The sequence below is a fragment of the Triticum urartu genome, chromosome 7A (genome assembly GCF_056163025.1).
Source record: "Triticum urartu cultivar PI428250 chromosome 7A, HENAU_Tu73, whole genome shotgun sequence".
NCBI lineage: Eukaryota > Viridiplantae > Streptophyta > Magnoliopsida > Poales > Poaceae > Triticum > Triticum urartu.
In genome coordinates this window covers 59,481,228-59,508,683 of record NC_141879.1, presented here as the reverse complement: position 1 = coordinate 59,508,683, position 27,456 = coordinate 59,481,228, and positions in this window count along the sequence as shown.

The window sequence follows — 27,456 nt, the reverse complement described above, 5'->3', positions numbered from 1 at the left end:
CTTCAGCTTTAATACCTTTTTCTTTCATATATTTCTTTGCCTCTTTCATATCTTCAGGACTGAGAAATAGAACACCTCTTTTCTTCGGAGTTGGTTTAGGAATAGGCTCAGGAGTTGGCTCAGGAAGTGTCCAATTATTTTCATTTGTCAACATATTATTCAATAGAATTTCAGCTCCATCTGGTGTTCTTTCCCTGAAAACAGAACCAGCACAACTATCCAGGTAATCTCTAGAAGCATCAGTTAGTCCATTATAAAAGATATCAAGTATTTTATTTTTCTTAAGAGGATGATCAGGCAAAGCATTAAGTAACTTGAGAAGCCTCCCCCAAGCTTGTGGGAGACTCTCTTCTTCAATTTGCACAAAATTATAGATATCCCTCAAAGCAGCTTGTTTCTTATGAGCAGGGAAATATTTAGCAGAGATATCATATCCTGGGGACTACGCACACAACCAGGATCAAGAGAATTAAACCATATCTTAGCATCACCCTTCAATGAGAATGGAAATATTTTAAGGATATAAAAGTAGCGAGTTCTCTCATCTTTAGTGAACAGGGTGGCTATATCATTTAATTTAGTAAGATGTGACACAACAGTTTCAAATTCGTAGCCATGAAAAGGATCAGATTCAACCAAAGTAATTATATCAGGATCAACAGAGAATTCATAATCCTTATCAGTAACACAGATAGGTGAAGTAGCAAAAGCAGGGCCAGGTTTCATTCTAGCATTAAGAGATTGCTGCTTCCATTTAGCTAATAACCTCTTGAGCTCGTATCTATATATCTTTACAAGCTAAAATAGCTAAAGCGGCTTCTTTTTCCAAAACATAACCCTCAGGAATAACAGGCGACTCATATTTATTAGGGGGAGAGTCTTCATCATCACTTTCATCAATGTTATTAGTTTCAATAATTTCATTCTCTCTAACCCTAGCAAGTTGTTCGTCAAGAAATTCACCAAGTGGCACGGTAGTATCAAGCATAGAAGTAGTTTCATCATAAGTATCATGCATAGCAGAAGTGGCATCATCAATAACATGCGACATATCAGAACGAATATCAGAAGCAGGTTTAGGTGTCGCAAGCTTACTCAAAATAGAAGGTGACTCAAGTGCAGAGCTAGATGGCAGTTCCTTACCTCCCCTCGTAGTTAAGGGATAAATCTTGGTTTTTGGATCTCTCAAGTTCTTCATAATGATAAGAAGATATAAATCCCAAGTGACTCAAGGAATAGAGCTATGCTCCCCGGCAACGACGCCAGAAAATAGTCTTGATAACCCACAAGTATAGGGGATCGCAACAGTTTTCGAGGGTAGAGTATTCAACCCAAATTTATTGCTTCGACACAAGGGGAGCCAAAGAATATTCTCAAGTTTTAGCAGCTGAGTTGTCAATTCAACCACACCTGGAAACTTAATATCTGCAGCAAAGTGTCTAGTAGTAAAGTAATATGGTAGTAGTGGTAACGGTAGCAAAAGGTAATGATAGCAAAAGTAATGCTTTTGGTATTTTGTAGTGATGATGGCAATAGCAACGAAAAAGTAAATAAGCGAAGGACAATATATGGAAAGCTCGTAGGCAATGGATCGGTGATAGAGAATTATGCCGGATGCGGTTCATCATGTAACAGTCATAACATAGGGTGACACAGAACTAGCTCCAATTCATCAATGTAATGTAGGCATGTATTCAGAATATAGTCATATGTGCTTATGGAAAAGAACTTGCAGGACATCTTTTGTCCTACCCTCCCGTGGCAGCGGGGTCCTAGCGGAAACTAAGGGATATTAAGGCCTCCTTTTAATAGAGTACCAGACCAAAGCATTAACACAGAGTGAATACATGAACTCCTCAAACTACGGTCATCACCGGGAGTGGTCCCGATTATTGTCACTTCAGGGTTGCCGGATCATAACACATAGTCTATAGACTTGCAAGATAAGATCAAGAACTCTCATATATTGATAAAACATAATAGGTACAGATCTGAAATCATGGCACTCGGGCCCTAGTGACAAGCATTAAGCATAGCAAAGTCATAGCAACATGAATCTCAGAACATAGTGGATACTAGGGATCAAACCCTAACAAAACTAACTCGATTACATGATAAATCTCATCCAACCCATCACCGTCCAGTAAGCCTATGATGGAATTACTCACGCACGGCGGTGAGCATCATGAAATTGGTGATGGAGGAAGGTTGATGATGACGATGGCGACGGATTCCCCTCTTCGGAGCCCCGAACGGACTCCAGATCAGCCCTTCCGAGAGGTTTTAGGGCTTGGTGGCGGCTCCGTATTGTAGAACATGATGAATCCTTCTCTCTGATTTTTTTCTCCCCGAAAGCAAATATATAGAGGTGGAGTTGAGGTCGGAGGAGCTCCAGGGGGCCCACGAGGTAGGGGCGCGCCCAGGGGGGCAGGCGCGCCCCCACCCTCGTGGCTAGGGTGTGGGCCCCCTGGTCTTCATCTTTAGCAAGGATTTTTTATTATTTCCAAATAGATGTTCCGTGAAGTTTCAGGTCATTCTGATAACTTTTGTTTCTGCACATAAATAACACCATGGCAATTCTGCTGAAAACAGTGTCAGTCTGGGTTAGTTCCATTCAAATCATGCAATTTAGAGTCCAAAACAAGGGCAAAAGTGTTTGGAAAAGTAGATACGACGGAGACGTATCAGTGAGCATCGGGTACTGGATGGGGATGTTGCGACGCGCCTGCACATTGGCGCCGCCCGTTCCGCCACCACTAGTCGCTGACTTGCCGCCCTTCTGCACCTTGTCGCCGTTCTTGTTCTCCTTGGAACCAACATTGCCAGACTTGTTCCCCTAGGAACCGCCGTTGCCGGACTTGACTGACTCAGTGTCGCTGTCCGTCAACGTAGATCGTCGAGGCTCTAGATACCAATTGTTGGCTTTTGATCGCTAGACCAAATTGCCCAGGACAAATACACGTACGTATGTGCAAAGCTAGCCAACCAACCAGGCAAGCAGCTTGATCAATTCCTTAACCGCAGCACACGCACGTATACGTGGATAGCTAACTTCGGCAGTCTCAGCGGAACAGATACGAGGCACCAAATCGATGGATCGCTACAGGCTCGTCTCGAGCCTAATATTCTTTTTATTGCTCTAAACTTGTTATCGTTTGCACGGGGGTATACATGTATATATACTACCAAAGGAACTGCAAGGCTATACCTAACCCAAACCGAGTAGGAACACGTATACCACATGGACACAGATACTTACATGGCAGACACGTGATTACTCTAACAGCCGCTTGCTCGACGCGCGTGAGCCTAGGCCGTGCAAAGTCGCCCGCCCGTGCTGACCTCGCGCCTTCTTCTCTGTCGACCTGTAACCATCTCCTCTGCCTGGCAGTCGCTGCCACCCACACCCGCTGTTGGGCCCGCTGCAACTTTGCCCCTGCCCGCCCCCCCCCCCCCCCCCGTCCCCATCGCTTGCCTTGCCGGATCACCACCTGCAGCCGCCGATTCACTTTCGGCCGCCGCTCAACCGAAGCATCTTCGGTGGCTGTGGCTGGCTTAAATGCCTTCCCCGGTGAGGTCTGCGATGGGCTAGGCTTCTTCCTAGTCTAGACCGCCCACTGGAGTAGGGGAGGCGTGCCACACCGCCCGCCCTACGGCCGCGAGCCTCGGCCGTGCAAAGCCGCCCGCTCGCCCGCGCCGACCTACCGCCTTCTTCTCTGCCGACCTGCGGCCATCTCCTCTGCCAGGCAGTCCTTGCCGCCCGCATCCACTGCCGCCGAACAGCCGCCCAACCCACAGCCCGCTGATTTCGTTCACCCCGCGAGCAAGCTGTTCAGCGAAATTCCCGAAGATAAAAAAATGATGAAACTTCATGGTCTTTTGTTGGGGTTGGAGAGTTAGTTTGATAGTAATTTCCCACATTGTAAATGAGCTCATATGATTCCTCTTGCATGGACGATTCCTCATCGGATGAGGAATTTGATTTGAACAGAGAAGAGGACATTGCTGTTGGGGAATGTAGTAATTTCAAAAAAAATCATACGCACACGCAAGATCATGGTGATGCATAGCAACGAGAGGGAAGAGTATCGTCCACGTACCCTCGTAGACCGTAAGCGGAAGCGTTATGAGAACGCGGTTGATGTAGTCGAACGTCTTCACGATCCGACCGATCGAAGTACCGAACGCACGACACCTCCGAGTTCAGCACACGTTCAGCTCGATGACGTCCCTCGAACTCCGATCCAGCAGAGCTTCACGGGAGAGTTCCATCAGCATGACGGCGTGATGACGGTGATGATGTTGCTACCGACGCAGGGCTTCGCCTAAGCACCGCTACGATATGATCAAGGTGGATTATGGTGGAGGGGGCCACTGCACACGACTAAGGGATCAATGATCAACTTGTGTGTTCTAGGGTGCCCCCTCCCCACGTACATAAAGGAGGGAGGGGAGGCCGGCCGACCTCTCTAGGCACGCCAAGAGGGGGAGGAATCCTCTTCCTAGTAGGAGTAGGATTCCTCCTTTCCTAGTCCTACTAGGAGGTGGAAGGAAGGAGAAGGGGAGGAGAAGGAAAGAGGGGGCGCAGCCCCTCCCCTAGTCCAATTCGTACTAGGCCCATGGGGGGGCGTGGCCAGCCCTCGTGGCTTCTCCTCTTTTTCCCTTAAAGCCCACTAAGGCCCATATGTACTCACATATTCCCATAACTCCGCCGGTACTCCAAAAAATACCCGGATCACTCGGAACCTTTCCGATGTCTGAATATAGCCTTCCAATATATCGATCTTTACGGCTCGATCATTTCGAGACTCCTCGTCATGTCCATGATCTTATCCGGGACTCTGGACAACCTTCGGTACATCAAATCACATAAACTCATAATACAAATCGTCACCGAACGTTAAGTGTGTGGACCCTACGGGTTCGAGAACTATGTAGACATGACCGAGACAGGTCTCCGGTTAATAACCAATAGTGGAACCTAGATGCTCATATTGGCTCCTACATATTCTACGAAGATCTTTATCGGTCAAACCGCATAATGGTATACGATACGTTGTTCCCTTTGTCATCGGTATGTTACTTACCCGAGATTCGATCGTCGGTATCTCAATACCTAGTTCAATCTCGTTACCGGCGAGTCTCTTTACTCATTCTGTAATGCTACATCCCGTAACTAACTCATCAGCTACATTGCTTGCAAGTCTTATAGTGATGTACATTACCGAGAGGGCCCAGAGATACCTCTCCGACAATCGGAGTGACAAATCCTAATCTTGATCCATGCCAACTCAACAAACACCATCGGAGACACCTGTAGAGCACCTTTACAATCACCCAGTTACATTTTGACGTTTGGTAGCACACAAAGTGTTCCTCCGATATTCGGGAGTTGCATGATCTCATAGTCATAGGAACATGTATAGTTATGGAGAAAGCAATAGCAACAAACTAAACGATCATAGTGCTAAGCTAACGGATGGGTCAAGTCAATCACATCATTCTCTAATGATGTGATCCCGTTAATCAAATGGCAACTCATGTCTATGGTTAGGAAACATAACCATCATTGATTCAACGAGCTAGTCAAGTAGAGGCAAACTAGTGACACTCTGTTTGTCTATGTATTCACACATGTACTAAGTTTCTGGTTAATAAAATTCTAGCATGAATAATAAACATTTATCATGATATAAGGAAATACAAATAACAACTTTATTATTGCCTCTAGGGCATATTTCCTTCAGTCTCCCACTTGCAGTAGAGTCAATAATCTAGTTCACATTGTCATGTGATTTAACACCAACAGTTCACATCTTTATGTGATTAGTTCACATCTCCATGTGACTAACACCCAAAGGGTTTACAAGAGTCAATAATCTAGTTCACATCGCTATGTGATTAACACCCAAAGAGTGATCATGTTTTGCTTGTGAGAGAAATTTAGTCAACGGGTCTGCCACATCAGAGCCGTATGTATTTTGCAAATTTTCTATGTCTACAATGCTTTGCACGGAGCTACTCTAGCTAATTGCTCCCACTTTCAATATGTATCTAGATCGAGACTTAGAGTCATCCAGATCGGTGTCAAAGCTTGCATCGACGTAACTCTTTACGACGAAATCTTTGTCACCTCCATAACCGAGAAACATTTCCTTATTCCACTAACGATATTTTTGACCGTTGTCCAGTGATCCACTCCTGGATCACTATTGTACCCTCTTGCCAAACTTATGGTGAGGTACACAATAGGTCTGGTACACATCATAGCATACTTTGTAGAACCTATGACTGAGGCATAGGGAATGACTTTTCATTCTCTTTCTATTTTCTGCCGTGGTCGGGTTTTGAGTCTTTACTCAACTTCACACCTTGCAACACAGGCAAGAACTCCTTCTTTGGTTGTTCCATTTTGAACTACTTCAAAATCTTGTCAAGGTATGTACTCATTGAAAATATATCAAGCGTCTTGATCTATCTCTATAGATCTTGATGCTCAATATGTAAGTAGCTTCACTGAGGTCTTTCTTTGAAAAACACTTTTCAAACATTCCTTTATGCTTTCCAAAAAATTCTACATTATTTCCGATCAACAATATCTCATTCACATATACTTATCAGAAATGCCGTAGTGCTCCCACTCACTTTCTTGTAAATACAGGCTTCACCGCAAGTCTGTATAAAACCATGATCACTTTATAAAAGCATATATTCCAACTCCGAGATGCTTGCACCAGTCCATAGATGGATAGCTGGAGCTTGCACCCTTTTTTAGCACCTTTAGGATTGACAAAACTTTCTTGTTGTATCATATACAATTCTTCTTTAATAAATCTATTAAGGAATGCAGTTTTTACATCCATTTGCCAGATTTCATAAAATGCGGCAACTGCTAGCATGATTCGGACAGACTTTTAAGCATCGATACGAGTGAGAAACTCTCATCGTAGTCAACACCTTGAACTTGTCGAAAACATTTTTGTGACAATTTGAGCTTTGTAGATAGTAACACTACTATCAGCGTCCGTCTTCCTCTTGAGGATCCATTTATTCTCAATGACTCACCGATCATCAGGCAAGTCAATCAAAGTCCATACTTTGTTCTCATGCATGGATCACATCTCAGATTTCATGGCCTCAAGCAATTTTGTAGAATCTGGCCTCATCATCGCGTCCTCATATTTCATAGGCTCGTCATGGTCTAGTAACATGACTTCAAGAACAGGATTACCGTACCACTCTGGTGTGGACCTTACTTTGGTTGAGCTACGAGGTTCGGTAGTAACTTGATCTGAAGTTTCATGATCATCATCATTAGCTTCCTCACTAATTTGTGTAGAGATCACTAGAACTGATTTCTGTGATGAACTACTTTCCAATTGGGGAGAAGGTACAATTACCTCATCAAGTTCTACATTCCTCCCACTCACTTCTTTCGAGAGAAACTTCTTATCTAGAAAGGATCCACTCTTAGCAACAAAGATCTTGCCTTTCAGATCTGTGATAGAAGGTGTACCCAACAGTTTCTTTTGGGTATCCTATGAAGACGCATTTCTCCGATTTGGGTTTGAGCTTATCAGGCTGAAACTTTTTCACATAAGTATCACAACCCCAAACTTTAAGAAACGACAGCTTAGGTTTCTAGCCAAACCATAGTTCATACGGTGTTGTCTCAACGGATTAGACGGTGCCATATTTAACGTGAATGTAGGTGTCTCTAATGCATAACCCCAAAACGATAGCGGTAAATCAGTAAGAGACATCATAGATTGCACCATATCTAGTAAAGTACGATTACGACATTTGGACACACCATTACGCTGTGGTGTTCCGGGTGGCATGAGTTGCGAAACTATTCCGCATTGTTTCAAATGAAGACCAAACTCGTAACTCAAATATTCTCCTCAACGATCAGATCATAGAAACTTTATTTTCTTGTTACGATGATTTTCCACTTCACTCTGAAATTATTTGAACTTTTCAAATGCTTCAGATTTATGTTTCATCAAGAAGATATACCCATATCTGCTCAAATCATCTGTGAAGGTCAGAATATAACGATACATGCCGTGAGCCTCAACACTCATCGGACTGCATACATCAGTATGTATTATTTCCAACAAGTTTGTTGCTTGCTCCATTGTTCCGAAGAACGGAGTCTTAGTCATCTTGCCCATGAGGCATGGTTCGCAAGCATCAACTGATTCATAATCAAGTGATTCTAAAAGCCCATCAGCATGGATTTTCTTCATGTGCTTGACACCAATATGACCTAAACGGCAGTGCCACAAATAAGTTGCACTATCATTATTAACTTTGCATCTTTTGGCTTCAATATTATGAATATGCTTATCACTACGATCAAGATTCAATAAACCATTCACCTTGGGTGCATGACCATTGAAGGTTTTATTCATGTAAACAGAACAACAATTATTCTCTGACTTTAAATGAATAACCGTATTGCAATAAACATCATCAAATCATATTCATGCTTAATGCAAACACCAAATAACATTTATTTAGGTTCAACACTAATCTCGAAAGTATAGGGAGTGTGCGATGATGATCGTATCAATCTTGGAACCACTTCCAACACACATCGTCACTTGACCCTTAACTAGTCTCTGTTCATTCTGCAACTCCCGTTTCGAGTTACTAATCTTAGCAACTGAACTAGTATCAAATACTGAGGGGTTGCTATAAACACTAGTAAAGTACACATCAATAACATGTATATCAAATATACCTTTGTTCACTTTGCCATCCTTCTTATCCGCCAAATACTTGGGGCAGTTCTGCTTCCAGTGACCAGTCCCTTTGCAATAGAAGCACTTAGTCTCAAGCTTAGGTCCATACTTGGGCTTCTTCACTTGAGCGGCAACTTGCTTGCCGTTCTTCTTGAAGTTCCCCTTCTTCCCTTTGCCCTTTTCTTGAAACTAGTGGCGAGGGAGTCCTGGATTAGGGGGTGTCCGGGTAGCCGGACTATACCTTCAGCCGGACTCTAGGACTATGAAGATACAAGATTGAAGACTTCGTCCCGTGTCCGGATGGGACTTTCCTTGGCGTGGAAGGCAAGCTTGGCGATGCGGATATTCAAGATCTCCTACCATTGTAACCGACTTTGTGTAACCCTAACCCTCTCCGGTGTCTATATAAACCGGAGGGTTTTAGTCCGTAGGACAACTTCATCATACAACAATCATACCATAGGCTAGCTTCTAGGGTTTAGCCTCCTTGATCTCGTGGTAGATCTACTCTTCTAATACCCATATCATCAATATTAATCAAGCAGGACGTAGGGTTTTACCTCCATCAAGAGGGCCCGAACCTGGGTAAAACATCGTGTTCCTTGCCTCCTGTTACCATCCGGCCTAGACGCACAGTTCGGGACCCCCTACCCGAGATCCGCCGGTTTTGACACCGACATTGGTGCGTTCATTGAGAGTTCCTCTGTGTCGTCGTTTTTAGGCCCGATGGCTCCTTCGATCATCAGCAACGATGCAGTCCAGGGTGAGACTTTTCTCCTCGGACAGATCTTCGTCTTCGGCGGCTTCGCACTGCGGGCCAATTCGCTTGGCCACCTTGAGCAGATCGAAAGCTACGCCCCTGGCCATCAGGTCAGGTTTGGAAGCCTAAACTACACAACTGACACCCGCGGGGACTTGATCTTCAACGGATTCGAGCCACAGCCAAGCGCGCCGCACTGTCTCGATGGGCATGATATAGCTCTGCCGCCGAACAGTGCCTTGGAGGCCGCACACCCACCGGTTCCGACCATTGATTCGGAGCCTACTGCGCCGATCGAGGATCAGCGGTTGGACGCTGCCTCAGGGGCTGCGATCTTAGAGGCGATCGAGCCGAACTGCAGCCCCGCACTCCGCATGGCCCGTGACTCCGAGGAGCCGGATTCCTTTCCGAACTCCGAGCCCCCCGCGCCCCTGCCGATCGAATCCGATTGGGCGCCGATAACGGAGTTCACCGCCGCACACATCTTTCAGCACTCGCCCTTTGGCGACATCCTGAATTCGCTAAAGTCTCTCTCTTTATCAGGAGAGCCCTGGCCGGACTACGGTCAGCAAGGATGGGATTCGGACGATGAAGAAATTCAAAACCCGCCCACCACACACTTCGTAGCCACTTTCGACGACTTAACCGACATGCTCGACTTCGACTCCGAAGACATCGACGGTATGGACAACGATGCAGGAGACAACCAAGAACCAACGCCTATAGGGCATCGGACAGCCACCTCATCTCACGATGTGTACATGGTGGATACCCCTAAAGGAAGCAACAACGAGGAAAACGGGGATGGAACGAGGGATCGATCTCTCGAAAAACAATCAAAGCGTCGGCGTAAACGCCGACCCAAGCCCCGCCTCGATAAAGACCCAGCCATAGAGCAGGATGAGCCGGTAGACGACGAGCATGCCTTAGAGCAACCGTCCCAACAGGACAACCCGGATAGAGAAACCGAACATCCCTCCCCGGCGAAAATGGCATTCCGGACGACCCTACGCTGGACAAGCCCACGAAGCAGAAGAACCTCCACAAACGGCTCATTGCAACCGCATGCAGCCTGAAAAAGCAGAAGCGGAAGCTAAAAACTGCGGAAGATGCACTCAGGATCAGATGGAGTAAAGTAATCAATACCGCAGACAAATACGGCGACAGTCGCCGCACTAAAAGCTATCCGAAGAGAAAGCTACTGTCTGAATTCGACGAGGAGGCCTTAGAGCCCTCGCATTCCAAAAGTGAGAAAGCCACACGGTCGGATAGACGACCCCATGGCCACCGTAAAGAGGCAAGCAGCGCCGCACTTAAGCCGGCATGCGACCCACTTAAGGATTCGCATCATGGCCCAGCCAGGTCCATTTACGGGCCAAGAAAGCAAGCTCTCGTAAGCAATGCAATAAAGCCATTATCAGAATCCGGCACACCCAAATACAGGGGTGCCGCACGCCCCCTATGTTTCACCGATGAGGTCCTGGATTATGAATTTCCAGCGGGATTCAAACCCGTAAACATAGAGGCATATGATGGAATAACAGACCCTGGAGTCTGGATCGAGGATTATATCCTCCACATACATATGGCTAGAGGAGATGACCTCCGCGCCATAAAATACTTACCCCTCAAGCTTAAAGGGCCAGCCCGGCATTGGCTCAAAAGCCTTCCTAAAAACACAATCGGAAGTTGGGAAGAGCTCGAGGACGTTTTCCGAGCAAATTTTCAAGGGACCTATGTCCGCCCTCCGAATGCAGACGATCTTAGTCACATAACTCAACAGCCCGGAGAGTCAGCTCGACAATTCTGGAATAGATTTCTTACTAAAAAGAATCAGATAGTCGACTGTCCAGACGCTGAAGCCTTAGCGGCTTTCAGGCATAATGTCCGAGACGAATGGCTCGCCAGACACCTCGGCCAAGAAAAGCCAAGAACAATGGCCGCACTAACAAACCTCATGACCCGCTTTTGCGCAGGAGAGGACAACTAGTTAGCAAGATGCAGCACCAGTGAACCAAGTACATCCAAAACTAGGGATGGAAACGGAAAACCGCGACGCAATAAGGACCATCGCCGGACTAAGGAAAAAAGTCCGAAGAGCACGGCAGTCAACGCCGGATTCAAAAGCTCACGACAGAATCAGAAAAAGCCACCCCTCCAAGATAACAGGGGCGACCTATCCAACCTAAACAAATCTTGGATAGGATATGTCAAATACACAGCACTCCCGGAAAGCCTGCTAACCATACCCAGAGAGATTGTTGGGTTTTCAAACAATCCGGCAGACTCAATGCCGAACACAAGGGGCTCGACACACCAAGCGAAGACGAGGACGAACCCCAAAAGCAGAGTACTAGGAAACAAAAGAATTTCCCACAAGAAGTAAAAACAGTAAACTTACTCCACATAACAAAACGTGCGGCGCCCATAAAGGTACGCGCCCCACGGCCTATCCCAAAGGAATCCCGCCACTGGTTGTCAAAACCAATCATCTTTGATCGTCTGGATTATTCTAGAAGTACCAGGAACCCAGGCTGGACTGCCCTGGTACTCGATCCAATAATTGGCGGACTCCAGTTTTCAAATGTCCTCATGGACGGTGGCAGCGGACTCAACCTGATATATCAGGACTCAATCCGCCACATGGGGATCGACCCAAAAACAATTCGCCACAGCAAAACCTCCTTTCAAGGAGTAACGCCAGGTCCGGACACCCATTTCATGGGTTTTCTCCGGCTCGAGGTTATTTTCGGCTCTGCCGATAACTTCCGTCGCGAAAAGCTGACTTTCCACATCGTCCCATTCTCAAGTCGCTACCAAGCACTACTGGGACGCGAAGCTTTCGCTCGCTTTAACGCAATACCGCATTATGCATCTCTTACGCTTAAGATGCCCGGTCCACGCTGCATCATCTCTTTAAAGGGGAAGCACTGAGAACACCTCCCCCAAGGGGAGGATTGTGCGGCCGCTTTAACAGCCCCACAATACAATGGCTTCACCAGCCAGAACATCGGAACAGGTCATTAAGACCACGGATACGGATAGACGAGTCCGGCACAAAAGTATCATTGATAAAGGCTTAGTGGCCATATGCCCCTACACTAGGGGCTTCACACGTATAAAATAAGAGACAATAAAGCTCAATTTTTCATATTTTACTTTACACTTTGTTTATTTCATATGACCTTTGTTTGGCACGCCCCTTTTTCAACTTAGTTGCTCTCTTTTTACAGATGAACGTCGTGCTGCGCCCGTCCAGGATACGGCACAACGGAGACACAGTCGCAGACGTGCAGTAGGGACCCGTTCCAAGGATTCTTTTCAGATTAAGACCCTGCGTAAACCTTTTTTGCTGTCTCTTGTTGATACACATCCCCTAGTTCTATGACCAAGGAGGAGGCTGGCGTCTTGGCATGTGGCCACGTCAGAATTCTTGCGCGTACCTGGACACTAGGGGCTTATACCTCAGAGCGTTACCTCGCCCGCTCTCATAAAGACCGAATACCTTAGGGAGTGTTCGGCGTCGCGAGTTTGGCCTTATATGCATCAGCTTGGAGTCATGATTTTGGTCAAATGTTGGGTTGCCCGGCTCCTGTGTTCGGCCGCCTTACGTTCTGCTCTATCGGCTAAGGCGGCACCAGGAGAACTACTGCGATTGTGCCCTGGTTCGGCCAGGCGAGCACCTCAGTAGAGAAAGCCGAAAACCGACTGTCATTATATGGCGTGAGACTGGTCAACCACTCGATGACTCTTCGGAATCTGTAGGATTCCTCCGCATTAACGAAGGGCCATTTCCCGGCCAAGCACATACGCGCCCCGAATTCGGGTGAGCGCAGTCACCACCAGGAGCTACCTAAATAGTCCCATTGTCAAGCTCCTATGGCTAAGTGAAAGTGTTAAAGCATTATAGTCAGGTTGCCTAGCTCGCTGCGCTATCACCTCCTTTGTAGGACCAAGACGTTGGATTAAGTGTGAAAATGCGCCTTCTGCGAGCACCCCCGCACTATGTGCGTGGGGGCTGAAGCCAACGACTGCAATCTTTCAGATTTTGTATATATATATATATATCTTAAAACGGCCGCACGGGAGGTGTTCCAAATACTTGAAGGCACAAGTATAAAGGCTACTACAATTCATCAAAATATTGCTTTATAATTACATATGCTATCAGAACATAGCATCCTTCGAGCACTGCGCCTCTATTACACGAGTGCCTTCAAGGACTTCCCGAAAATAGTGCTCGGAGGGTACTCGGCTTTTGTCCGATTCTCGGGATGCAACAACGGTGGTCTCCATCTCTGTCGTATGTCTTGACACGGGCAAGAGCCATCCGTGCGCCCTCTATGCATGCTGACCTCTTCATCGCATTGATACGTGGCACCGCATCAAGGAATTGCTGCACCAAGCTGAAATAACTTTTAGGCTCCGATCTCCCCGGCCACAGATGACCCATGACGTACTTCATGGCGAGTCCGGACAATCTATTCAGTTCGGCCCATTGAGCCAGATGACCGTCCACTGCCAGTGGACGCTCTGGATTCTGGAACTGCGACCAGAAAAGCCTTTCTACTTCGTGATCTTTTTTATCTCGAAAGTATTCGGTCGCATCAGCAGCACTCGCTGCCAAATCCAGATAGGTGTCCTCCGCACTCCACATCCGGTCCAACGGAGCAAACTTTGGATCGCAAAACTTCCTCCGCAACATAAAGGGCTTTCCAGCCGCAATCTGTCCGGCCTGACGCAGCTCCTCCTTCGCAACTCTCATCGCAGAGCGAGCGTCCTTGGCATCAGCAACAGCCTTCTCTAAGTCCGTCTGTCTCGCCCAGTCTTCTTTCTCAAGAAACTTGCAACGGTCAGCAGCACTTTTTAACTTCACGGCCATCTCGGCCATCTCCTTCTTGCTTTGGCAGTGAGCAGCCTGTTCGGCTTTCAGCTCTTCAAGGGCCTTCTCGGCAGCCGCATCACTTTTCCTGGCTCGTTCCTTAGCTCGGGCAAGTTCCGCCCGAAGATTCTCCACGGCGGCCGCACCATCTGCGTCAAGCACACACATTGTAAGATACTGGCATAAAGCTCCTCTTACCAGATGCCGCCTGAGGAATTGCATACCTTGAGCCTCATCAAGCCGCTCGTTGACGAGCGCGATGTCGGCATCTGCCACGTCAAGTTGCCGCTTTAGTTCGGCAAAATCATCAGTTCGGCCCGATTCCGGACACTTCGCCACCTATATACAAAGGCGACATTTTAGACCTGGGATTATGATCCTCTGCGCGCCGTCAATTTTGACAATGCACAGAGTCTCAGGGGCTACTATCTACACAGGGCGCATCTTGTTTATGCGCAACTGACAGAGAAGTACATTATCAAACGTACCTCAAAACCCGTCAGCAAACTTCTGACGGCCTCATACAATCCGCTTTCCGCAGACGAAATCCTTCCAATCACCGTACCCATCAACGCAAGGTGCTCCTCTGAGATAGAAGCTCACCCCAGCAGAATCATCAGCTCCTCCGACCGCGCATCGGACGGTGCCGGACTCGTCCTATGACCTCCATTGAAGGCCAGACGCGGAGAACCTTGGGGGGCATATGGCTACCTTCCACCCCTAACGGATTCGGAGAAACCCTCCGTGACGACACCTCAGGGTCGCCCGCCTCGCCAGGCGGTACGGCAGGGGGAGGCGTTCCACTCTCCATCATCTCCGGAAGAAGACCCCCCGAAGACGAGCTCTGCTGAGAAGGGCTGAGGTCCGAGCTACAAAGTAAAATTTCGGTTAATCTTCTCAGATAAAAAGCAAGGATTTCTCTCATCCCTCTAAAGGAAAATCTTTCTCTACTTACGGCTCGCTGGAGGGCTGCTCCCTTTGAGGGCGTAGTTCGGCCGAGGGTCTCCCCGGCGTCGGACCCTCTGACGAGGACTTTTCCCTCGCTTTGAGGCCATGGTCTCCGGGTCATCAGAGGTGGCCCTCTTCTTCCCCTTAGGAGAGGAACTGTCGGTTCCTCCCTTCGGAGCAGCCTCCTTCGAGGAGGCCATATTTTCCTTGTCCTCCCCCTCACTTCCCTCCAAGGGCACGATCTTCAACATCCTGACTAGCACGGGATCCGGCCTGGTCTCGGGAAGGGGAGTCGGACACCTGATCAGCTTTGCCTTCGCTATCCACTCCTGTTTAAAAGGACAACTCTTTTAGGGGCGAATTATGACAATTTTACGGATAGCGAGTCCGGGCACAAGGTTACTTACTTGAGTATCCGGGCGATTGCAGCTTAAACCTGCATCCTCGGTCAAATCCGGACACATTGCTTGTGATCCGAAGAACATTTTATACATCTCCACTGGCGTTGCGCCCATAAAATGCTGGAGAGCTCGTGGTCCCTCCGGATTAAAATCCCACAGACGAAGGGAGCGACGTTTGCCGAGCAGTGTTCGGCGAATCAGCATGACCTGTGTCACCTTGACCAGGTTGAGGTCTCTTTCTAAGAGATCCCTAATGCGGCCCTGCAACAATGGCACGTCTTTGGATAACCCCCAATCTAATCCTTTGTTGACCCATGATGCTAGCCGTGGTGGGGGACCCGAGCGAAAGGCAGGAGGCGCCACCCACTTGGCGCTCCTGGGAGCAGTGATATAGAACCACACTCGTTGCCACAAGCCAATCTCCTCTTGAAAGGAGCCCTCGGGCCATGGAGCATCAGCATTCTTACTTATGACAGCGCCTCCGCACTCTGCGTGCCGTCCCTCGATCATCTTCGGCTCCACTCCAAAAGTCTTGAGCCATAATCCGAAGTGAGGAGTAACACGGAGGAACGCTTCGCACACAACGATGAATGAGGAAATGTGGAGGATGGACTCCGGAGCTAAGTCATGAAATTCCAGCCCATAATAGAACATCAGCCCCCTCACGAAGGGGTCCATCGGGAAGCCTAACCCCCGAAGGAAGTGAGACATGAACGCTACGCTCTCACCGGGCTGGGGACTGGGAGTAGCCTGCCTTTGAGCAGGCAACCTATGCGAAATTTCGGCGATCAAGAACTTAGCCTCTCTCAACTTTAGCACGTCCTCCTCCATGACGGAGGAGGGCATCGATCAGCCTTGAAGGTCGGAACCGAACATTGTCGAAGGTCCGAAGCGCCTGGAATCTGGAGCCTAGGGTGTTGGAACTCGAGGCGACGGGCGAACTTGTTTTAAGATTGGAGAAAAGGAGTAAGGCCCTGGTCTCTTTATAAGAGGTTGAATACCAGGAGCCCTCCCCGTAACCGTTTGGGACTCGCCTTTAATTGAGAAGACATGCTAACGGGCATGATTGGGTTACCCACGTCCATATTGATGAGAATCCCGTAAATAAAGGCGACACGATCTCTGCTTTGACAAGACGTGCCAAGGAAACCGCCTTGCAAAACACGCTGAGGTGGAAAAGTGAAAACAATTCGAATAAAGGCTTGGCCGTAGTGTGATGTCACGCTGCGGAATACGTGAGCAGATTAGATTTGTGTTAAATTATTCTCTTTGTGGCAATACGTGGAAACTTATTTTGCAGAGCCGGACACTACTCTTGGTGTTTACAAAGTTTTATGAAAAAATTGGAGGAGGAACCCGCCTTGCAATGCCGAAGACAATCTACGCGCCGGACTCGTCGTCATTGAAGCTTGGTTCAGGGGCTACTGAGGGAGTCCTGGATTAGGGGGTGTTCGGGTAGCCGGACTATACCTTCAGCCGGACTCCAGGACTATGAAGATACAAGATTTAAGACTTCGCCCCGTGTCCGGATGGGACTTTCCTTGGCATGGAAGGCAAGCTTGGCCATGCGGATATTCAAGATCTCCTACCATTGTAACCGACTTTGCGTAACCCTAACCCTCTCCGGTGTCTATATAAACCGGAGGGTTTTAGTCCGTAGGACAACTTCATCATACAACAATCATACCATAGGCTAGCTTCTAGGGTTTAGCCTCCTTGATCTTGTGGTAGATCTACTCTTGTAATACCCATATCATCAATATTAATCAAGCAGGACGTAGGGTTTTACCTCCATCAATAGTGCCCGAACCTGGGTAAAACATCGTGTTCCTTGCCTCCTGTTACCATCCGGCCTAGACGCACAGTTCGGGACCCCCTACCCGAGATCCGCCGGTTTGACACCGACAAGTGGTCTTCTAAACCATCAACACTTGATGCTTTTCTTGATTTCTACCTTCGTCGATTTTAGCATCACGAAGAGCTTGGGAATCATCTCCGTTATCCCTTGCATATTATAGTTCATCACGAAGTTCTAGTAACTTGGTGATAGTGACTAGAGAACTCTGTCGATCACTATCTTATTTGGAAGATTAACTCCCACTTAATTCTAGTGATTGTAGTACTCAGACATTCTAAGCACATGCTCACTAGCTGAGCTATTCTCCTCCATCTTGTAGGCAAAGTGCTTGTCAAAGGTCTCATACCATTCGACATGGGCATGAGTCTGAAATACTACATCTCATATGCTTCGTGGCGTTCAAAACGTCTTTGAAGCCCCGATTCTAAGTCGCAAAGCATGGTGAACTAAACTATCAAGTAGTCATCATATCGAGCTTGCCAAACGTTCATAACGTCTGCATCTGCTCCTGCAATCGGTCTGTCACCTAGCGGTGCATCAAGGACATAATTCTTCTGTGCAGCAATGAGGATAATCCTGAGATCACAGATCCAATCCGCATCATTGCTACTAACATTTTTCAACTTAGTTTTTCTCTAGGAACATATCAAAAATAAACGAGGAGCTACATCGCGAGCTATTGATCTACAACATAGTTATGCAAATACTATCAGGACTAAGTTTATGATAAATTAAAGTTCAATTAATCATATTACTTAAGAACTCCCACTTAGATAGACATCCCTCTAGTCATCTAAATGATCACGTGACCAAATTCAACTAAACCATGTCCGATCATCACGTGAGATGGAGTAGTTTTCAATGGTGAACATCACTATGTTGATCATATCTACTATATGATTCATGCTCGACCTTTCGGTCTCCAGTGTTCCGAGGCCATATCTGCATATGCTAGGCTTGTCAAGTTTAACCCGAGTATTTCTGCGTGTGCAAAACTGTCTTGCACCCGTTGTATATGAACGTAGAGCTTATCAAACCCGATCATCACGTGGTGTCTCGGCATGACGAACTTTGATAATGGTGCATACTCAAAGAGAACACTTGTACCTTGAAATTTAGTGAGAGATCATCTTATAATGCTACCGTCAATCAAGCAGAATAAGATGCATAAAGGATAAACATCACATGCAATCAATATAAGTGATATGATATGGACATCATCATCTTGTGCCTGTGATCTCCATCTCCAAAGCACCGTCATGATCACCATTGTCACCGGCTTGACACCTTGATCTTCATCGAAGCATCGTTGTTGTCACGCCAACTATTGCCTCCACAACTATCGCTACCGCTTAGTGATAAAGTAAAGCAATTACATGGAGATTGAATTTCATACAATAAAGCGACAACCATATGGCTCCTGCCAGTTGCCGATAACTATGTTACAAAACATGATCATCTCATACAATAAAATTTAGCATCATGTCTTGACCATATCACATCACAATACCCTGCAAAAACAAGTTAGACGTCCTCTACTTTGTTGTTGCAAGTTTTATGTGGCTGCTATGGGCTGAGCAAGAACCATTCTTACCTACGCATCAAAACCACAACGATATTTCGTCAAGTTAGTGATGTTTTAACCTTCAACAAGGACCGGGCATAGTCACACTTGGTTCAACTAAAGTTGGAGAAACTGACAGCCGGCAGCCACCTGTGTGCGAAGCACGTCGGTAGAACTAGTCTCGCGTAAGCGTACGCGTAATGTCGGTCCGGGCCGCTTCATCCAACAATACCGCCGAACCAAAGTATGACATGTTGGTAAACAGTATGACCTGTATCGCCCACAACTCACTTGCGTTCTACTCGTGCACATAACATCTACGCATAAACCTGGCTCTGATGCCACTGTTGGGGAACGTAGTAATTTCAAAAAATTCCTACGCACACGCAAAATCATGGTGGTGCATAGCAACGAGAGGGAAGAGTATCGTCCACGTACCCTCGTAGACTATAAGCGGAAGCGTTATGAGAACGCGATTGATGTAGTCGAACGTCTTCACGATCCGACCGATCCAAGTACCGAATGCACGACACCTCTGAGTTCAGCACACGTTTAGCTCGATGACGTCCCACGAACTCCGATCCAGCAGAGCTTCATGGGAGAGTTCCATCAGCACGACGGCATGATGATGGTGATGATGTTGCGACCGACGCAGGGCTTCGTCTAAGCACCGCTACAATATGATCGAGGTGGATTATGGTGGAGGGGGGCACTGCACACGGCTAAGGGATCAATGATCAACTTGTGTGTTCTAGGGTGCCCCCTCCCCATGTATATAAAGGAGGGAGGGGAGGCCGTCCAGCCTCTCTAGGCGCACCAAGGGGGGAGGAATCCTCCTCCTAGTAGGAGTATGATTCCTCCTTTCCTAGTCCTACTAGGAGGGGGAAGGGAGGAGAAGGGGAGGAGAAGGAAAGAGGGGGCGCAACCCCTCCCCTAGTCCAATTCGGACTAGGCCCATGGGGGGCGCACGGCCAGCCCTCGTGGCTTCTTCTCTTTTTCCCTTAAAGCCCACTAAGGCCCATATGTACTCCCGTATTCCCGTAACTCCCCCGGTACTCCGAAAAATACCCGGATCACTCGAAACCTTTATGATGTCCGAATATAGCCTTCCAATATATCGATCTTTACGGCTCAATCATTTCGAGACTCCTCGTCATGTCCGTGATCTCATCCGGGACTCTGAACAACCTTCGGTACATCAAATCACATAAACTCATAATACCAATCATCACCGAACGTTAAGCGTGTGGACCCTACAGATTCGGGAACTATGTAGACATGACCGAGACATGTCTCTGGTCAATAACCAAAAGCGGAACCTGGATGCTCATATTGGCTCCTACATATTCTACGAAGATCTTTATCGGTCAAACCGCATAACGGTATACGTTGTTCCCTCTGTCATCGGTATGTTACTTGCCCGAGATTCGATCACCGGTATCTCAATACCTAGTTCAATCTCGTTACCGGCAAGTCTCTTTACTCATTCCATAATGCTACATCTTGTAACTAACTCATTAGCTCCATTGCTTGTAAGGCTTATAGTGATGTATATTACCGAGAGGGCCCAGAGATACCTCTCCGACAATCAGAGTGACAAATCCTAATCTTGATCCATGCCAACTCAACAAACACCATCGAAGACACCTGTAGAGCACCTTTATAATCACCCAGTTACGTTGTGACGTTTGGTAGCACACAAAGTGTTCCTCCGGTATTCGGGAGTTGCATGATCTCATAGTCATAGGTACATGTATAGTTATGGAGAAAACAATAGCAACAAACTAAACGATCATCGTGCTAAGCTAATAGATGGGTCAAGTCAATCACATCATTATCTAATGATGTGATCCTGTTAATCAAATGACAACTCATGTCTATGGTTAGGAAACATTACCTTCATTGATTCAACAAGCTAGTCAAGTAGAGGCAAACTAGTGACACTCTGTTTGTCTATGTATTCACACATGTACTAAGTTTCCGGTTAATACAATTCTAGCATGAATAATAAACATTTATCATGATATAAGGAAATATAAATAAAAACTTTATTATTGCCTCTAGGGCATATTTCCTTCAATTGCTAATGCTAGTGGTGGTGCACAAGGGGAAGAAGCTGAAGCGCAGTGGTTCCGTGTATGGCTGTGCATTCATTCAGAGAGAACGGGTTGAGGCGCACAAGGGGTTGATGCGCAAATATTTCGGTTCACCACCCATTTTTTCGGAGAGGTACTTCCGACGCCGGTTTGAAATGTACAAAGACTTGTTCATCCACATTTGCAATTATGTGAAGCAGCATGATCGATCCTTCGAGCAGAGGAGGAATTGTGCAGGGTTGCTTGGACATAGCACCGAACAGAAGGTCACTACCGCATTGTGTATGATGGCCTACGGTGTTCCGGCAGACTACATTGATGAAAACTTTGCGGCGACAGAGAGCACTTCTATGTTCTATATCAAGCAATTCATAAAGATAATGGTAGAAGTGTTTGGCCCAGAGTACTTGAGAACTCCCAATGCTCAGGACACTCAGAGGATGTTGGAGATGGACAAAGATCGTGGGTTTCTAGGTATGCTAGGGTCCGTCAATTGCAATCGTTGAAAATGAAAAAATTTCCCAAGAACATGGCATGGACAGTCGTGGAAAGGATGACACTATCATTCTTGAGGCCATTGCCGATCGAGAAACATGGATTCTGCATTCATATTTTGGGATGCCTGGATCTTGCAATGACATCGACGTGCCCAATCGGTCACCTATTTTTGCCAAGTTAGCAAATGAAGAAGCACCACCGGTGACCTTCGACGCAAATGACTGCACATACAACTACCAGTACTATCTTGCGGATGGGATCTACATGCTAAAAGCAATAGGACCAAAGTCTGCACTCAAGATAAAAGATAAAAATATTAAAGAGGGTAGCATGTAAGTAGCCATTTCAGAACAGAAATGCAATAACTTCTCGTGAAGGAATTAGCATTTCAAACTGCAACCACCCTGCCTTTCATTCTTTTAATGGTGTAAACTGAAAGTAAACAGGAGAGAACAGTAGAACTGTTCTAATGTGGCATAGATAATCCATGTTCAGAACATACATTAACATGACTAGTCGTCAACCCATGCATTTGCATGGGCTAGCATATTTATTGCCCTAACAAACATGAATTTCCACAGAAAGCACCACATGGTTATTCATGTAAATCATGACATGGTTATTCATGGTTTTTCATCAGTTCTCATTTACCGCATTATTCATGTTAATACATATACTAATGGAGTTAGAGCCATTCTAAAAGTTTGATGTCGAGTTTGGAAAATGGTTGTCTTATACTATTATAAAGAACTCATGTCGGTGTCAAAACTGGCGGATCTCGGGTAGCGGGTCCCGAACTGTGCGTCAAGGCCGAATGGTAACATGAGACAAGGGACACGATGTTTTTACCCAGGTTCGGGCCCTCCCGATGGAGGTAATACCCTAATCCTGCTTGATTAATATTGATGATATGGGTAGTACAAGAGTAGATCTACCACGAGATCAAGGAGGCTAAACCCTAGAAGCTAGCCTATGGTATGATTGTTGTATATGGAGTTGATGTCCTATGGACTACAACCCTCCGGTTTATACAGACACCGGATAGGGTTAGGGTTACACAGAGTCAGTTACAATGGTAGGAGATCTTGAATATCCGCATCGCCAAGCTTGCCTTCCACGCCAAGGAAAGTCCCATCCGGACACGGGACGAAGTCTTCAATCTTGTATCTTCATAGTCCTGGAGTCCGGCTGAATGTATAGTCCGGCTACCCGAACACCCCCTAATCCAGGACTCCCTCAGTAGCCCCTGAACCAGGCTTCAATGACGACGAGTCTGGCGTGCAGATTGTCTTCGGCATTGCAAGGCGGGTTCCTCCTCCAAGTCCTTCATAGAAGATTGTAAACACCAAGAGTAGTGTCCGGCTCTGCAAAATAAGTTTCCACATATTGCCATAGAGAGAATAATATTAACACAAATCAAATCTGCTGACGTATTCCGCAGTGCGTCATCACACTACGGCCAAGTCCTTTACTCGAATCATTTTTACTTTTCCACCTCAGCACGTTTTGCGAGGCGGTTTCCTTGGCACGTCTTGTCAAAGCAGAGATCGTGTACCCCTTTTATGGGATTCTCATCAATACGGACGTGGGTAACCCAACCGCGCCATTTATCATGGCGCTTGGGAGGCAAGCGAGTTTTACTAGGCTGGTGGGGATGCACAACCGCATTTGCCCATATAAGGGGATAAGGATCCACCTTTTTACCTACGCCTTCTTCCTCCTTTGCGTATCCATCTCCTGCGCGCTCGAGCTCCAGCGCCCAAGCCCGCACTTCCCACCTCAACCTCCTCCAGCAATGTCTGGAGCGGGAGGCAAGTGGATGGTCTCCTCTGCTACGGAGGGCCAAGTCAAGAAGCTAAGGAAGGCCGGATACCTGTCTAAGGACATCGCGCACCGGCTTCCCAAAAAGGGGCAGCTTCTCCCCACCCCAAGGCCCCATGAGAGGGTAGTACTTCTCCCCCACTTCCTTCGCGGACTGGGTTTTCCACTCCACCCATTTGTCCGGGGGCTCATGTTCTACTACGGCCTGGATTTCCACGATCTGGCCCCGAACTTCATATTCAACATCTCGGCGTTTATCGTCGTGTGCGAGGCCTTCCTCCGCGTCCGCCCTCATTTCAGCCTCTGGCTCAAGACCTTCAACGTCAAGCCCAAGGTGGTGCGCGGCAGCCAGGCGGAGTGCGGAGGCGCCATGGCGGGCAAGATGGCCAACGTCCTATGGTTCGAGGGCTCTTTTGTGGAGACCCTAAAGGGGTGGCAATCCGGGTGGTTTTACATCACCGAGCCACGCGATTCGAACTGGATCGCAGCCCCCGAGTTCCGATCCAGACCCCCCACGTGGCTTATGTCCTGGAAAGAGACGGGCCTGTCATGGGGTGATGAAAAAGAGGTGACCGGATTGCAAACATGCATCCAGTCCCTAGTGAACAAGCCAATCCGGCTTGTTAATGTAATCCAGGTTATGCTCGTCCGCCGGATCCTCCCGTGCCAACAACGGGATTTTAATCTATGGGAGTTCGACCCGGCGCAGCACCAAACCCTTAGCAGGTTCTTCGACACGACGTACGAAGATGCCTGGAAGGTGCTGTTCAAGGGCGCCGAGGCTCCCACATCCGCTTCCGAGGACCGCGGATACAGCTCGCGGCGTCACGCTAGCGAGGTAAGCTATCTTCACCTTTTACAGGATGTTAAGCTTTTTTCACAGTTTGACTCTATGCGGATCTAAACTCCCTTACCTTTGACAGGCTTGGCGGGCGATATCCGGACCGATTAACTGTCCGGCTCCGCTGCCCGAAGACCCAGCCCCAGCTCTACTAGTGAAGCTGCTGGTTCCGGCGCCTTATGTGTTGCCGGAGAAGAAGGCCAAGAAGAAGAAGACCACGGGGACTCGAAAGAGTGCCCGTAACGTGGTGGTGTCGGACTCGTCATCCGACGAGTCCGAGACGCCCTCTTCCCGTGAAAACGAGGAGGAGGAAGAAGAAAACTCCCCCCCCAAGCGGAGGGAGGAGAGAAGAGGAAGGCCACCCCAACGGGGGAGGCCGAGGGGTCTAGGAAAAGGAAGACCCCTCCGCCGGACTACTCCCCCGAAGCCGAAGAGGGCGAAGAGGAGTGGCCAAACAGGGCCAAGCGTCCGGCGAAATCGTAAGTTCGGATATCAGAGTAACTCATGATGTTCCTTTGTTGCACAGCTTTCCCTAATGTCGAACGTAATTATGCAGCCCGCCCCGGGCCGAATTCAACGAATCGTCGGGCGGCTCCCTGGACTCATCGGACGTGAACTCAGTTCCGCCCGCTGTCTCCCCCCGCACTGCAGACGACGCCGAAGTGGCATCGCGACAAGCTCCGGGGCAGGAGGAGGTGGTCCCGGAGGAGCCGCAAGGCAACCTCCCGGACTCCAGGAGTGAAGGGGATAAGGCCCCCCAGGGCTCCAAGTCCGGCTTTGTGCCGGACACCGCGCTGGAATCTTCCACAGTTTCGGACCGCAGTAGGCAAACTCCTTCCAAGAGGAGCAAGCCTTCTGAGCCGGCGGCCTCCGTCCAACCGGAGGTGCCGGACAATCTGCTGGAGGTGCTTGACGGCGCCTCCATCGATGAGGGGCACCGTACTATTATGAGTACGGTGATCCAGAAGGTTCGGTCCGCCAAGAGCAGACTGACTGAAGCTTGCGCTAGCCTTCTAACAGGCTTCGAGGTAAGTAAAAATATGTAAAAATAATACAGCATAGACAGTATCCCCTGATGCTCTGTTTGGCGTTCGGAAAGAAAAGCCGAATAGAGGATCTATTAAATATCGCAGGAGTCTAACAAAAAAGAGTCAATATGCGTATGCAGGCTTCGCTGCTATCCACCGCCGCACTGACTGCGGAGGTGGGTGTCCTGAAGCAGGACCTCGAGCGGACCGAGCAAGATCTCGGCCTTGCCAAGCGGTGGCTCGAGGAGAAAGAAGGTTAGAAATACCTTACAGAAAAAGTGCCTATAAAAAGGCGTGATTGCAAAAAAATATAATAGGATTGTACTGCTTATTGTAGGGGCCACGACTGAGGTGGTGACCCTTAAGCAGGCGCTGTCTGAGGCCGAAAAGAAAACGGCCGCGGAGCGCACCGAGCGAGACAGACTTGGGGCTCAGGTCAGCGAGGTGCAGCAAGAGCTTCAGGCTCTCATGAAAAAACATGAGAATTTGGAGCTTGAGTCAAAGGCGCAAGCATCCGAGCTCGCGACGGCCCTTGAGACTGCCAAGTCTGCCAAGGCCGAAGCCCAAAAGGCCCTCCAAGAGTTGGAGGAGATGAGGAAGATAGCAGCGGGTAAGGCATTCTTTATGCAAAGCAGAAATATAAAAGTAAACTACTTGTTACTTACCCGAATCCGGAGCTCTCCAGGGGCATTCACAGATCTTCCCCGTAGCGTATCTGACGCCGCCGCATTCTACCAAGCTGAAGAGGGCAGCTCGACGGAGAAGGTGTTCTGGTCTCAGTATTCTGAGGCTGGACACCCTGTGCCTTTGAGCGACCAGCTGAAACAGCTGGTCGAGCTCCACAAGGCGGCCGAACAGGCCATGAAGGGCTTCATAGTTCGGCTGTGGCCCGGAGAGGCCCTGCCTGGGAGCTATTTCGGGCTGGAGCGGCGGCTGGTAGAGGCCTGTCCGAGGCTCGAGGTCATCAAGCGCTCCGTCTGCATCGGAGGTGCCCGTCGGGCCCTTGCCCGTGCAAAGGTGCACTGGGGTAAGCTGGACGGTGAGAAGCTTGTGAAGGACGGGCCGCCGCCGGGGAAGGAGCATCGCAAGCCCGAGAACTACTACAAGGATGTTCTTGCAGGTGCCCGCCTTGTGGCGGATGAATGTACCAAGGATGTGATTTTTGAATGAACTCGCTCGTGTTTATCATGTGCGCTGAAAACTTGTTCATATGCGCTAAGCAATGCTTATTGAATTTAAAATATTACTTTCTGTGCGGCCGTTTATCAAAAAATTGAGAGATGGCCAGTCGTCGGCTTCTGCCCCCATGCCACAAGTGCTGGGGTGTTCGGGATAAACCTGAGCGCTCTTTTTCCCATAGTTGGGTCCTTCGAGGGAGGCGCTCAGCACAACAAACCAGGCAATCGGACTATAATGCTTGAACACTCTCACTTAGCCATAGAACTCTATAATTTTAAATTTCGGCGAAGCCCCTAGTTCGGAAGACCGAGTTCGGGGCGCTATCCATGCCTTGGCCAGACAAAGCCAGCTCCTCGCTCGAAGCGGCATAAGTCTTTAGGGACTCGAAAAACCTCTCGAACAACGACCGGTCTCTCGCCTCATCATGACAGTCAGTTTTAGCTTTCTCCACTGAGGTGCTTAACCCAGCTGAACCGGGGCACAATCGCAGTGGTTCTTCTAGTGCTACCTTAGCCGATATAGCGGAACGTAAGGCACCAAAACATATGAGCCGGGCAAACCCAACTATTGACCCAAATCATGATTCGGAGCCGATGCATATAGTGCTATAAGTTCGGGGTGCCGCACTTGTGAAAGTGTATGGACTTCTCACACCATAATGAGGGGTACTGAAGCCCCTGGCGTGTTTGCCGTACCACGGTGTACGGGTGCAATCATGTCATTTAATAAACATATATGTGAAAAGAGGATAATGCAAAAAATAGACAAAAAGCTATGCATTTTTTATAGAGAGGCTATTTATCAAAGCCGAACGATACAAATAGTGCGAT